We start from the raw sequence: 14891 nt of genomic DNA on the forward strand, positions 1-14891 counted from the left end.
AGATTTTTTTTATTAAACATATTTGTAGATTAAGAAGGGGGTTTTCAAAAATATTCGGTTAAAGAAATTATATGAATTTAATTTTAACACAAATACAAAATTTCAATACCAATAAGAATACAATTCATTTTATAAAAGTCCAACTCCCGCAGCGTAAATCATTTTTATTTAAACACTTGAAGAGATTTCTCTCTGTCCGTCGCTGTATAGTGGCAATGACGTCGAACAACAATAGAACTTTATGTCAACTCTTTTTATTGTTAAATATTTTTCTGTTTATGTTGCTGTTAGATTTGTATGTTTTTATGTTTTGTTTTTTCTATTCTATTCAACCTTCCTCCGGCTCTAAATCTAAATTAACCACCCGCACCGCACTTTAGCATATCATACTCTTGCTACCCATTTCATATCGAACTATATATACACACACATATATATGTATATATATATAGATTTTTTATAAGTATTCCGCAACTTAAACAGACATATATGAGAAATCAAATGTTTGTACAGTTAATTGTACTTTTGTTTGTACTAGTCAATTGGTTCCTAAAAGGATATTTGGACCAATAACAATTAAGGCCATAATGATTCAAATTTTAAGCTATTGCCAGAAAAGTCTTAAGATCACGACAACAGCACTAAGTATTCTTTACGAAATTTGATCATTTACATCGGTACTGGGCGCTATGTAGGAGAACTAAAGACATGAAATAGGACATCAGTCATTCTATGACAATTCTTACTTATGCTTTAATAATGTGGTAGACTTCTGTGGACAAAAAGAGTAATATCAAACTACAACAGGGAGTTCTGAATACATGCAGCTTGTGTATATGTGGTGCCATGAGCACTACATCATCTGGGAACAATGCTAGATATTACACCAATTAAAATATATAAGATATGACGCGGCACATACAGCCCAACGGCTCATAATTTTAAGAGAACTGACAAAAAGCGGTTATAGTACAGTGATTAATGAACACAATCATCGGATGTACCCGAATTACTAATTCAATCTGAATTACGTACTCCTTATGTAATTCGCAGCAGAAATTTTGTATGGCGGGGTATAAGACCTTATTGCTTTGCAAGAAAGCTTTAATCGAATACACTTCCATAGATAAGGTTTATATTATATGGGTATCAGGCGTCAAGGATGTAAACATCAGCGAAAGAGCATATGTAGTAGTTTTAATGGGAAAGGAACTCAAGGTAGTTAACCGAACGAACGTAAAACCATTCGATGAGCACATTCATTACCATTGTCAGCATTTGTAGATATTATTATATTTTTTCGGATATAGCATCCCTTACGAACACTGATTGGTAAATTCTTAGGAGTTAAGTCCAGGAAACTTAGCTTCTGAATATCTAACGATTATAAATAAATGTTTATTTTTTAAGCAAGAAATATTTTTCATCATGAGGTCCTAGGTGTATTTATTTCGGATTCTATGTAGTATACAGTATCCTATCAACCTATCGTAATATATGTATCTCCTAGAAATTACAGGATTTATATAATAATTTTTTAAGTAAAATATATCTGCGAGGGTTGGGAGTATTTTCCAAATTTTGCAGAGTCGTACAAACAAAATTCATATTTTCTTTAAATATCACAAAAGTACCATTTTCCATGTTGTTGGTACAATCTAACTTGTGCATTCCTTTTCCAAACAATCGAACTTCTCAACGACCCAATACATACAACAATAACAAAAACAACAATTTAGACGATAAAACAACACTAGATGTCAACACGCGCGCTAACAGCATTCAATCGTACTTTTATTTTAACTTCTTGTTTTTTGTTGTTGTTTTTAATTTTTTGTTTTTATATTTTTATGTTCGCCGGGATTCAAATAAACACACAAAACTTGGAATATAAAAATATAACAAGACAACAACAACACCGACAACAACAAGGATGAAAAATCAGCAGAAGCAGTAGCATTAGAATCCAAGTTGAAAGTCAAATTACTTTGGACTCGTTGTACGAGAGGACTGACGGTTTTTTAATATTGTTCCAAGCAATAAATATGTATTTAGTATGAGTATATGTGAGTTTATTTTTAGTACAAATAAATGTTTCTATGGGTTCATATGTGTTCGAGTGTATGTATGTTTCTATATTGGTATGTTGTTTTTGTTGTTGTTGTTTTTTTAAATATATTTGGCATGTTGATTGGACTTCTATTTGTACTCACATACAAAATACATTCGTACTCACCCCAACTCATCGATATGTATGTACATTTAACATTAACAGCAAGCAACGCCATCATGCATGTGCAACAGTATGAGTAGTACCAAGCTACATACATAATTCTAACCTACACCACTAAAGTGAAAATGGTATAATGCTGATATTTGTAACATATAGAGTTCTTACAGTAATTATATACATCGACTCGGATATGTTTCTTGAAAGTGGAAATATATAAAAATTATGCTTATATTGTCCGAATTTAATTAAATCAACTTTGCCTATCTAGGACATGACATTCCAAATTATGAAGTATTCCTTATCATGGACCTCCTAGTAATCTCCCCAAATCGAATATAAATTTCGTTATAGAGAAAGTTGACCATGTAGAAATAATATGACCCATATATATTTACTTATAGGGTTTCATATAGCCGAGTTTGACCAACTATACTTTCTTACTTGTTGGAGTTTGAGACATACTTCAAATATTCAAACTCACATACTTATGCATACAACGAAATAAAATAATAAATCCCTCGTTATGTTATGATTCGAATAGCTTGACATTTGCCCGAATCTATAAAAAGAAAACATTCATCCAAATTTGAACGTTTCTTTTTTTCCAACCCCTAAAAGTGGCATCAACACAACACATCATGAAATAGAACGAGAGTTATTAATTCAAAGAATACTGAAATACACTTTAAACAAAATACAACAACCACATATGAAGACTGCACAATAACAAAACAACAACAACTCATTCTTCCACTTCACACATACGAGTATAAATAATAATGTGTGGACGGACGGACGTGCGGACAGACAGACAGATAGAGAGGGTTACACCAGTAGTCAATTGGTATAATTCGTCTTTTGTTTTATAGATTATTTTCATTTAATATTTTCGGTATTTTGAACTTGACTCGTGATGGTGAACTTGCTGCATGTATTTAATATATCATGCATGCTGGCATGCATACAAACACACCCCCACATAAGTCCATACCCTGATTTCATCCATATACAAAGGCACATTCATTATTCGCACTTGTTTTAAACAAATACAGTGATACACAAAACTATACCAGAATATTTGAATTACATTTTAATTTGTTTTCATTTGCTCTACAGCACTAACTTTACACTGTAAGTACAATAATTTTGAGCATAACTGTATCATAGATTTATGTAGTTACATAAACATATATGTACGTAAGTGTATATGTCAAATTTACATTGTTTTTTTATGATGCCTTCAAAATTTCTGTCCAACAAACATTTTTTTCGTCCTTCGAAATTCGTTTACTTTATGTATGTGGGCTAATGCTCCTACATATCTACATACATACATATGTAAATGTAAATATATGAAGAAAAATAACCCGCTAGATTTTTCGCTGACATTGTACTAGTTATTGTCCGATCCAATTAGAACAACAAGTTCTCTCTGTCCAATTACATAGCGCATATCTTCATAGTAATTTCCCAAAAGCGGTTCAATGATTGAATTTAATGAAAAAATGGTAGAAACTGGGGGCTCACATATATTTTACTTTCCCAGATCTATTGTAAATGGTGCAAATTCCTCAAGGAATTTCAAAACGAAGTTTTAGATTAATTGTAAGATGTATTTTTGTTAATAACGACAATTTGGTTTTTATACTGATCTGTGAAGGTATAATCGTCTGATATTCAGAAACTCACTTTTCAGAGTGCTGTCACTCCACTTTATTTTCCACATGCCTCCATTTTTCGGAATCATCAAGTCCAATTTTATGTAGTTGTGTCAGAAATCCTGTGTGTTTCACTTTCTACGTCACTGTTGCTTATTATGAGGCGACCTCTTGTCCTGCTCTCATTAAGGTTGTCTCATAAAATATTTGAGGTTGAGCCAAACGCTTTAATCCAACGATCTTATGTGACTCCATGATTTAATTCAGCTATCGTTTAGTCGAACGGCTTTGAGTTCATCAGTTTAACTACCACGAGTTCCCTCTCCTTTAAAGCATTCGTTGCTGACAACTCCCGAATGGGCTCTTTATGATGTAAAACTTATCTTTGAAATAAAGTCTTAGATATTACCATATTTCCAGATATTGCCCTTCTAGTAATTACAGTAAGAACCTATTGGCGCAATATTTATTCTTATTCAATTTACACATTCCGTTATTGCTCGGAGTTCTGCCTAGAAACTTGGGTTGTGATTAGGTTAACGATTTTTCTGGCTCTTCATGATATTACTCCAAGCCCACTTTGAGTCCCAACTTAGAGCCATCTGTGTAGAAATGTATTCCTACGGATGACCATGACATTCTAACTATGATCAGTGCTTGAAAGTTTCCAACATATTCTGTGTTCAGTATACATACCTAGCTCGCCTTTGTATAGTGCGCCCAATTTTATCAGCTATTCGGGTGTAACTGTCGCAACATATCTTATATTGATGGAATATTTAAGAGCATTACCTTTTAATTATAATTAGTATGCAGTTACGGATTACCCGGTCAACACAAAACTGGTTTAGTGTATCGGGGTGCAATTTAATAAAGGCGTCTTGTTGTTTTCATAATCGCGACAGTTGTGATAACTATCTAATTAATCTATGGTATCTGATATATCAGGTGTGATATGAGAGTTCATAAGGAGTTTCATGATTTCCTCCTTTATTCTGCTGCCCAAGAAATCGATCATAACTTCCGGTTGGACATGAGTTTGTCCCCTGCTATTGGTGTTTGTGTTAATCCAAACTTTATGGTGGAATTTGATACCACAGTCTATTACTATTTTCTTGTTTCTTTTGTAAATCTATAACTAGGCCCTTCACATGAAATACATTGTATTTTATATAGTAAAGAAGGCTTAAGGAGGAAATACCAGAAATATATGTATTTCAGATAAAGGACTTGTATTATGTTAGAATCTGCGTGTGGCTTAATCGAGTTAACATTCTTTAGTAAAATAAACTCTATTATTGCATCGAAAGATTAATGATGCGTGATCCTCAATGCAATTCCATCACATATTTGTAGTATAAATTAAGATTGAATTAAGAGAGTTCATAAGGAGTTTCATGATTTCCTCCTTTATTCTGCTGCCCAAGAAATCGATCATAACTTCCGGTTGGACATGAGTTTGTCCCCTGCTATTGGTGTTTGTGTTAATCCAAACTTTATGGTGGAATTTGATACCACAGTCTATTACTATTTTCTTGTTTCTTTTGTAAATCTATAACCAGGCCCTTCACATGAAATACATTGTATTTTATATAGTAAAGAAGGTTTAAGGAGGAAATACCAGAAATATATGTATTTCAGATAAAGGACTTGTATTATGTTAGAATCTGCGTGTGGCTTAATCGAGTTAACATTCTTTAGTAAAATAAACTCTATTATTGCATCGAAAGATTAATGATGCGTGATCCTCAATGCAATTCCATCACATATTTGTAGTATAAATTAAGATTGATCGTGTGAAACCAAAAGTAATTTTTATGTTAAAAGATCATTATAAAGCGATTACTATTCGATAAAAAAAACTCATAATAAAATAAATAAAATCCTATGTGTGGATTATTTGCCGCCTTCCAGAACAGTTACACATTAAAGTGACTAGTCATATCGTTATTGAACTAACCTTTTGTGATCGTATTTCATTAGACAAGTGACTAGTTCATTAATCGTCCTACAAACTGCAGGGAATATTTAAACAGTACCCGTATTTTACACTTGTTGTCATTGTTGTGTTTATTTAGTTGTTGTCGTGTTGCACTACCCAGACATATACAGAGACTTCAACAGAGATTCCCAAATTTTTAAAGATATTATATTAAATACATTTTAATAACGCAAAATATATATTTTCTTAATTATTCTCCTTATTTAATTGATTTATGCAAGTTTTTCCCATTATTATTATATTTTTGACTTAAATACATATATTTCATCTTAGAATCAAAGTCCTATTCCATTGTTAAGAGAAAAATCGACAGTTGGAACTCTCTGAACGGATTGCATTTTTTACATGTGTGTAGATTCGTCGTAGTTGGTTCAGTAGGCACAATTAAAAACGGTTTCTGGATGAAAGAGCACGTAGTCACAACACACTAACAATGAATTGTATTTCGTATTTATTTACGTTTCAATGCGAGCGTGCGTACCTTCATATCTGTGTGTGCACAAATGTAGAAATGTTTGTGTTTAAGTAAAAACAGATTGCAAAACAAAAAAATATAGGAAACAAAAAAAAATAAAAGGACGAAAGGTTCGAAATATTAAACAAAATCAGTAAGGACACATCATCAATTCACAACACATGAACGTTGTTTGTCCACAAGAATAAATAATCTACTGCATGTTAACGCCTGAGGTGCCAAAGGGATTAACTCTATTGAAAAATTAAAGAGAATTGTTTAAATGAAAATAAATAAATAGTTGATATTTATTAAATTGTTTAGTAAATATTATTTTGTATTGTATATAACAAAATTTTGAGTTAACCTTCTTGGCTGATAAGGCATTCATTCGGATACACACATGTGTACTATTATATGTAGTGTGTATGTATTTAGTTACCAGCATTAACCAAAATCAAAAGAATGTACAAAAAAACAAAAAGCTTGCTACTTGCAACTTATTGTCTTTAAATACAAAATTTACGTGATCATTTGCCAACTATAAAAAGGATTAAACAATTTGGATTTCTAAGAATTTGTGTGGTTGCAAGCAAATACTTATAGTTTTCATTTTAAAAATCCCATTGCCGGACAATTGAAAACATACACGTACGTGTAAGGACAGTAAACAATTTTGTTAAATTGCAAAAATTGATTTAAATTAATTATTTAACATTCCAGAAAATTTAAAGGAAAATGTATTTCCGCAATAGTTAAACAATTTATATTAGAAATTTCTTTAAATTAATATAAAAACTTTGAATAGTGTTTAAAAATGCTGAAAAACTTTACAGGAAATTTTGAAATATAATTCGAGTTTTGATCAAATTAATTCTGAGTGAATAAAAGGAAGATTCTTATCTACTTTTTCGTATAATTGCACTTTATTTTATTCTTCAATAGGGTGGACTTATCTTTCAAAGGATACCTAAAACGATTTTAATTTAAAAATTAATAAAGGACAGCAACGTATAGTTATTAACATTGAAAAATACACAATTTGTAAAAATGTTTGATAGGTTACATCTACATCAAATCAGAAGAAATGTACCTAAAATTTGGAAAATTTGTCTTGATAAAAACAAAAACCTTATATATAATTAACTATATAAGTTATCGTCTGATGTTCAGAAACTCAGTTTCCTCAAGGTAATTCCGAATAATTTTTCAATAAATGTTCGTGAGGGATGTTATATCAAGAAAATCATAAAATATTTAGAACTAATCTCTAGAAAACTTAAATAAAGTGCCTAAGTGTTTCGCTGTTCTCTATATATGGTTAGGTATATTAGTATATTTCTGTTTCCTGAGTTTCTACATATAACACCATGCCAGCCATTGAAGTCATATTTATAACCATCCGTCTAGCAATGGATTCCTACCGACATTTGCTTTAATGTTCCAATTGACCATAACATTCTATCTCGGATCAGTGTTTTAAAGTTCCAGACATATACTCTAATCGGGCATAAATGAATGTTGAAGTGCTTTACGTCAACACCTGCCGCTGGGTGCTTCTGTGACGACTGTATACGGCCCCATTGTGCTACTTACACACCGGTGGCAATTTACGTATATGGAATTTCCTGTCCAGATAGCTCAATTACTTAAGCTATCTAATTTCTGATCATTGCTGCCACATTGCTTAACTTCCGAGATGCAAAAACATCACTTCCGTTTACAACCACGCAGATAAGATGGACTCTATTGAGTCGGCAATAGCACCTAGAAAGGTAAACGGTAGACCGAAGTAAGAATCCATCAAATAAGCCAAAGACTTTGTTCTTAATCACAGAGAAAATACTGTGATAAATCTATTACAAACACAATTTTCTCTTAACATATCTAAACAAGGAAGGAAAATTCAATGGTATCACTTGTATATGATACCTTTCATTCATCATCTTTCAACCCAGCACACTTCACATTTATCAGACACAATAATTCTAGGAATGCGGGCTGGCAAGATCCGTATACCTAGAATGATATAATCTTGCGGGCAACTGTTCCAAGAATGTCAATAAAACCATGATGGGGTCTTTCATTAAGGTAACATGCCATCGGCATACATTCATGACTTGTACTACATATAAGCGCTTTTGGTCAGTTAAGTGCCGTATGGTGCTTAAACGGTGTTATTAAAGACCAGACCTACGTAGATGTCACAGGCTTGCTATCACATAAATTTGATTGTAAGTTGAAATTGGAAACATAGAAGTCTAAAGAGTACATAGAGATCCGCATAAATAAGAAATAAGGAGTTGGAATACCCAACATATACATACATATATACTGTGATCGAGATGTGGTATATGCAATTGCTTTGTAATAAGATTACATGAAATGCTGATCGATGTGACTCCAATAAAAGCAAGTTTTTATTCATTAGCTGTTGCATACGCCAACCTAAACATTTTTTGACCAAATAATATTTATAATAAACAGTGGATTAGTAATGAAATCATCAATCAAATAACATCAGAAAATGGATAAATAGTTAATCGGAACACTGCAAGAGATAAACAGAATGGAACGCAAGCGTTGTGACTGATATAAGCAACAATAACTTACAGTTATAGTTTTAACACACATATTTTTATAATCTGAATTATTAATTTAATTTCGATTAGGGAAGCAAAGCTCCCTTTGTGTAGATTAATGCATAAATGGTACCTAATCATTGATCATTAGAATATTCAGAGTTTCTATAAAAATATTAAATTAGAAAAAATTATTCCCACTACATAACTAACTGTGATGCCTCGTACAACATAAACATAATAAAATAAGGTATTAATATGGCAATGGATTGGATGTGACGACTATTGTTCTTAACTTTTAACCCTTCACTTTGTACTAAAAGTCTCCACTTTTATTATACCTTTTATTTTAAATATATGTACATTGAATTTCTCTGTGACCAAAGACCGCGCAATTTTTTATTGTTATTCCTTCAGGTGTTATAAATACTAAAATACTTAGTGGCAAACATTGAAACTTTTACAAAATATGGTTGATTTTTTTTTCTTTTTCATTAAATTTAAATTAAAAAAAAATATAAGTAAATAAGTTTTTCGTGGAAAACCTTAAAACTTTCACAATATTTTAGTATTTTTCTTAGAAACTAATGGATTTTAATATTAATGGGATAATATTCTTTTTTTTCAGAGAATTTTACAAAATTTACACATAAATATATACGTTGCCATGGATAGATTTTGTAATTTATATTACAACAAACTGACTAAACTTTAACAATTACTTAATTCAACAGTTTAAACACGGCATTTTCGTGTGTTTAAATGCTAGTCGTACTTATAAAAGAAAAAGTCACAAGTGACTTAAATGAAATTCAGCATGACATATTAATGTATTCATCGTTTTACCAATTAGATTTTTAATAAGTTAATTTTCTTCTACTCATAATTTTCCCACCAGACAGACAGACAGACAACAGGTTGCACGAGCACACGGATTCGTCATCATCATCAGCTTCATCATACATTTTACTTTGATGAGGCATGAAAAGTGTTGCCGTCAGTCAGCAGCGTTAATTGTGATGGTGGTGGTAGTAACTCGAATGCTCGCCATGACAATATCACTCAAGCGAAAAAGACGAATGAACAATTTTAAATTTAAAGAAAAAAGAATTAAAGAAAATAAAGTGTTTTTTGAGGTTTTGTTAAGAAAAAAATAGATCTAAAACGATTTTGTTTGTGTGTATTTCTTTAAGTTTTGGGTTCAATTTATTCAGTTTGCAATAAGTTTCTTTCCGTTTTAAGTTTTTTTTTACATTTTATTGTTTTAGTTTCTGATGTTGTAGTTGATTTTTTTGTTTTAGTCTCATCTTGTTTATCACTGAATTTAAATACATGTTGTTTGTTGTCTTTTAGCCTTTTTTTTGTGGTACATTTTTTTACTATTTTTACCCTACACAACTAAAGGCATCATTGAAGTTTATCAAACGAATCAGAGCTAGTTGTTAGAAATTATATTACATATTATGGAAATAATCGGTCTATCATTAAAGGTCCTCTTTAGAACTCTTATAATTGTTTTAAAAATATAAGTACTAGACATACATTTCTCTACCGTCTATAATAAATGGGACTCTTTATACCTGCCATGATGGCTTAATCTCACGGTGGTCTTAAAACGGTCCACTACGCACCCTTGAATGACTTCAATGAAGAATGTTCAGGTGGCAATTTGTGAACATGATTCTGCGGTTATCATGTAAAATCACTTTGCTGGAGTTCTTGTGCTTTTAAGAATGCTCTTGTTATATCACTATAAATCGGACATGACATCTGAGATGGACCAAGAGGAATCCAACGCTGGCATCAGCAATGGCAAGCATCCTCCAATGATCCATTGAAGCACATTTCTCAACCTTTTAAAGCCTGCGCAACCACGCCACAAGGCTATATTGATTTTCAGACCAAAATACGTCCATGAATAGATATAATTACTCTATATAATATGATTTGTCATATGAATTTCGAATTTCTAAAGTCAACCAAACCCAATAATTTTTCAAGAGGTAAATCTTAACCATAGTCGGAAAGCATATGCATATATCTCCATATGGTTCCTGTTGAGAATTATCACTATATGTCGGACATCCAGAATTAACAGCAGAAGTCCAAAGCTGTCATGAATGATACCGTAGCATCCCCATCCTCCAATGATCTGTTCAAGCACATTTCTTAACTTTTTAAGGCCACAATGTTCTGTTGATTCGGCAACAGCATCTAGAGACATATTTGGTAGACCGAATACAACACAAATAAATCTGGAACCCTCTTTAAGTCAATAAGGTGCGACAAAGAATAAAGGAATTTCCAAAGTCTACCGAATCCATAGTCGGTTTCTCTTAAGATGGCAACAGTACCCAGAACTTTCCCAAGTTATCACTTTATTTCGGACATGATATCTAAGATGGACCAACAGGAGCCCAAAGCTGTCATATGCGATACCATAGTATTCCCACCAATGTACAAGCACATTTCGTTACCAGTCATAATCTAGAAACATATTTGGTAAACCGAATTAAATCACCAATAAATCAGGGTTTCTCTTTATGTCACGATAGTTCATGGATTTAGAACTACAAATCTCCCAACAAGCGACAGAGATATTTATAAAGAACCATCTACGGAAAGTCAAACAACAAGATAGTCAATCTGACAATTTCATTAACGAAGGCTAAGAGATTTATTCACCAAAGAGGGAATCCAGACATATATAGCAGACCATAACACAACATTCAGATCAAAGAGAGACCACAACCAATTACAAGTCTTGCGTGCAACTGGTCCCAATAGTACCAGATTATGTGATTCTCTAGTTCGACCCCAGATCAAACGATTCCAAGGAAAGTTAATAGCAAAAAAATGCACCGAGGGCGTTTTCAAGGCAATAGATTACAAAATATATAAAAATTTAATGTTCTATTAAGTTCTGCTCATAACTGAGCTGAAACACCGTAAAACGTCTTAGTTAGAAAATCATTTCTCATATTGAAAGAAAACTTTAATGTACAGTAAAATATAGTCGACTAAAACTGTTTTTCAATTTTTTTTTAATTTAATGTGTATGTTTAATATGAAACTTTTAAAACTCCACAAGAGTTTTTAGCACGAAGGGATCATTATAAACTTCAAACAACAACACAACTACAACCAAGTTGAAAACACTGTGCACTTGTTGTATTTTAGATCAAATGGAATATTTAATCATTCCCACGCGTCAAACAATAGTGAGAATTTTCAGAGTTAAAACCGTCATTGTTAAACATAAAATTTCGTAAATTTCTATAAATTGTTATTGTTGATGGTTTTTTTTTTTTCTTTTTTTTTGTAATTTTTATGAAAGTGTGTATGTGAGTTTTTTTATAATATTTTATTTTGTGGTAAATAAGTTTGTTTGCAATAAGATTCATTATGTGGATCTTATTCTGTTTTTTATTTTCGAAAAGGAAGTTTTTTTTTACACGCGACCAATGTAACCATTCTATTTACTACTTACAGCCAGAGAATGAAAAGACTTTCGTTCTAACAAGAAAGTTTTACATTTTGAAATCAGGGATACGTTCTATTATTCTCCAATAAAATAAATTTACATATGTATGCTTGATTTCAAAGTACTGGTGTTTTTTCAGGGATGGGTCAATATCAGATATATAAAACGGATTAGTTTTTAAAACGTATTGTTGTCATGATGAAATATTACGATTTTAAATCTGGCCGCATATTCTGTAAGTTTTTGACTCTAGTTTGCATTAAATAAATCAAATGGATTCGGTAAAATACATGTTGTTTATATCAGTGTTATTTAATGCGATCATAAAACTGTCTCTCAAAACTGTTCCAAAAAATATATCTAAACAAAATCATTTCGTATTTGGATTTAAAGAACATCATGAAACTTTTGAACAGTTTAAACTTCTTTGCTGATGACATCGCAGTAATCAGTTAGCATGAGAACCCTCTGTGTAAAATTAAAATCATCTAGTCTGCACTGGCTAATCAATGATCGAATTGAGGTCTTCTGTATAAAATGATCCCATAAATTCTAAAGGAATTTACAAATACTCTTGGTAAAGAATGATTGTAAAATTACAAAGCCATTCTAACTAATATATCTCACGCAGTTCCAATCTACAAAGAGCCGATTGACCACACCGTCTTAATAATAACATAAATAAAAAACAAGTAAGAAGTTATAGTCGTTCGAGGCCGGCCATATAATACCCTACTACTGTATACGAATAAAATGTGATTTAGTTTTCATACTGAAGCATTTAAGTTGAATTGTACCTTGCCTCTGATATAATAAAGATTTTTATTGTTTAATAAAACTGTGGATAAATGTGGATAAAGTAAAATTTTTGATGGGGGCTTTTTATATAGGCTAGGGCCAAATGAGGCCCTATAATTATAAAGTTCATCAGGGTCATCAAGACTAGTATAGAAATAATGGACCGATCTTAACCACTTTCAATAGATTTCGTCCCTGGCGCAAATTGAATATCATGGCTTTGTTGTCGTTTCGGCGGAATTACGTCAACATTACATTACAATACATTCCATATTGAGGAGAACCGGAATCTGTTTTTAAAATATAACAAACACCTCCAAATCTTGAGACAATTTCTCTGAATGGTTTCTGAGGGGAACCAGAATCTGTTTTTGAAATATAACAAACACCTCCAAATCTTGAAATATATGTAAAAAATAGGGTTTTTATATCTCTTATATAACAACCGATATTAAAATCAGAATAAATAGCTTTTATATAAACTTAAATCCTTCCACAAATTTTTATGATGATTTACAAAAAACAATGTTGCATTTTACTCATGTATACACATGGCTTTCTGATCAATTACGGATTCTATATAAACGGTGCAAAAGTAAAATAATTATATATGTCATTATGAAGACCTCAGCTATTGCTTTTAAATGTACAAAAAAAGATTCCTATTCTTCTCGGACCTACCTTTCAAAACAATAGTATCACTTCCCAGGTATTTATTTTTGTGCTCATAGTGTTATTGATTGTTTCGTATGTATTATTGAAATTAAAAATTCAAGTTTCCAAGCTAACAGTTTAAAAACAAGCCCATGAAGGCAGGTTATCAAGGTAGATCACTATGCGCAAACTATCAAGAAAAGTTGAAATGTTTCGAGTTGGATAAACAAGTCCATAGACTACAAAATATAAATCTCATTGCCTAATATTTTGTTATAAGAATTCAAACTTTTAAACGTATTAAATATGTAGTCTTGTAATATTTATGTATCTTTCAGAATAAGTATGTATCTCTTATAAATCTGCATCTGTGTGAAAATAATTGTTACACATACAAATATCGGATCTATGCATTAAAATTATGTGTATGTAGTATTTACTATTCGAGTATTTTCCGTTTCTTGTTTGCATTCGTGCAACAGCCACACAAAACAAAAAAAAACGATCTTCTAAAGATATTTTCCTCGAAACTTTTTTTCATTCATTCATGTTGCAAATGTAGTATGTTTCTGTTTCTTTGTTTGTTTTTTTATTTTATTTTATTTTTTGCTAAAATTTGATGTGGAAATTGTTAAATCATTTCGAAAGAAATGAGAAACAAAACAAACTCAATTATGAATTGTGTACTTTGGTTATTATAGTAATTGCTCTGAATATTAAATACACAACTAAAACGTTGTTATTTACGTTATTTTTTTCCTTTCTAACAAAATAACAACTCATTACTAGCGATTTTGAATTTTTAAAATTTTTAGTTTTAGTTAAATTTCTGTTTACTTTCAAAAAAATATTACATAATTCTCAGGAAATATACTTATATATATATACACGACTTTCTATTAAACTTCATTAAAATGTTACTACTTAACGATAATTGCATTATTCCTGATCATCAGTTCGGTTTCAGAAGAAAGCACAGGAATATTTAACAGGTGCATCAAATATTCAAATAACCACTCTTATTTT

This window comes from Lucilia cuprina, chromosome 6 (genome assembly GCF_022045245.1).
Source record: "Lucilia cuprina isolate Lc7/37 chromosome 6, ASM2204524v1, whole genome shotgun sequence".
Lineage (NCBI taxonomy): Eukaryota > Metazoa > Arthropoda > Insecta > Diptera > Calliphoridae > Lucilia > Lucilia cuprina.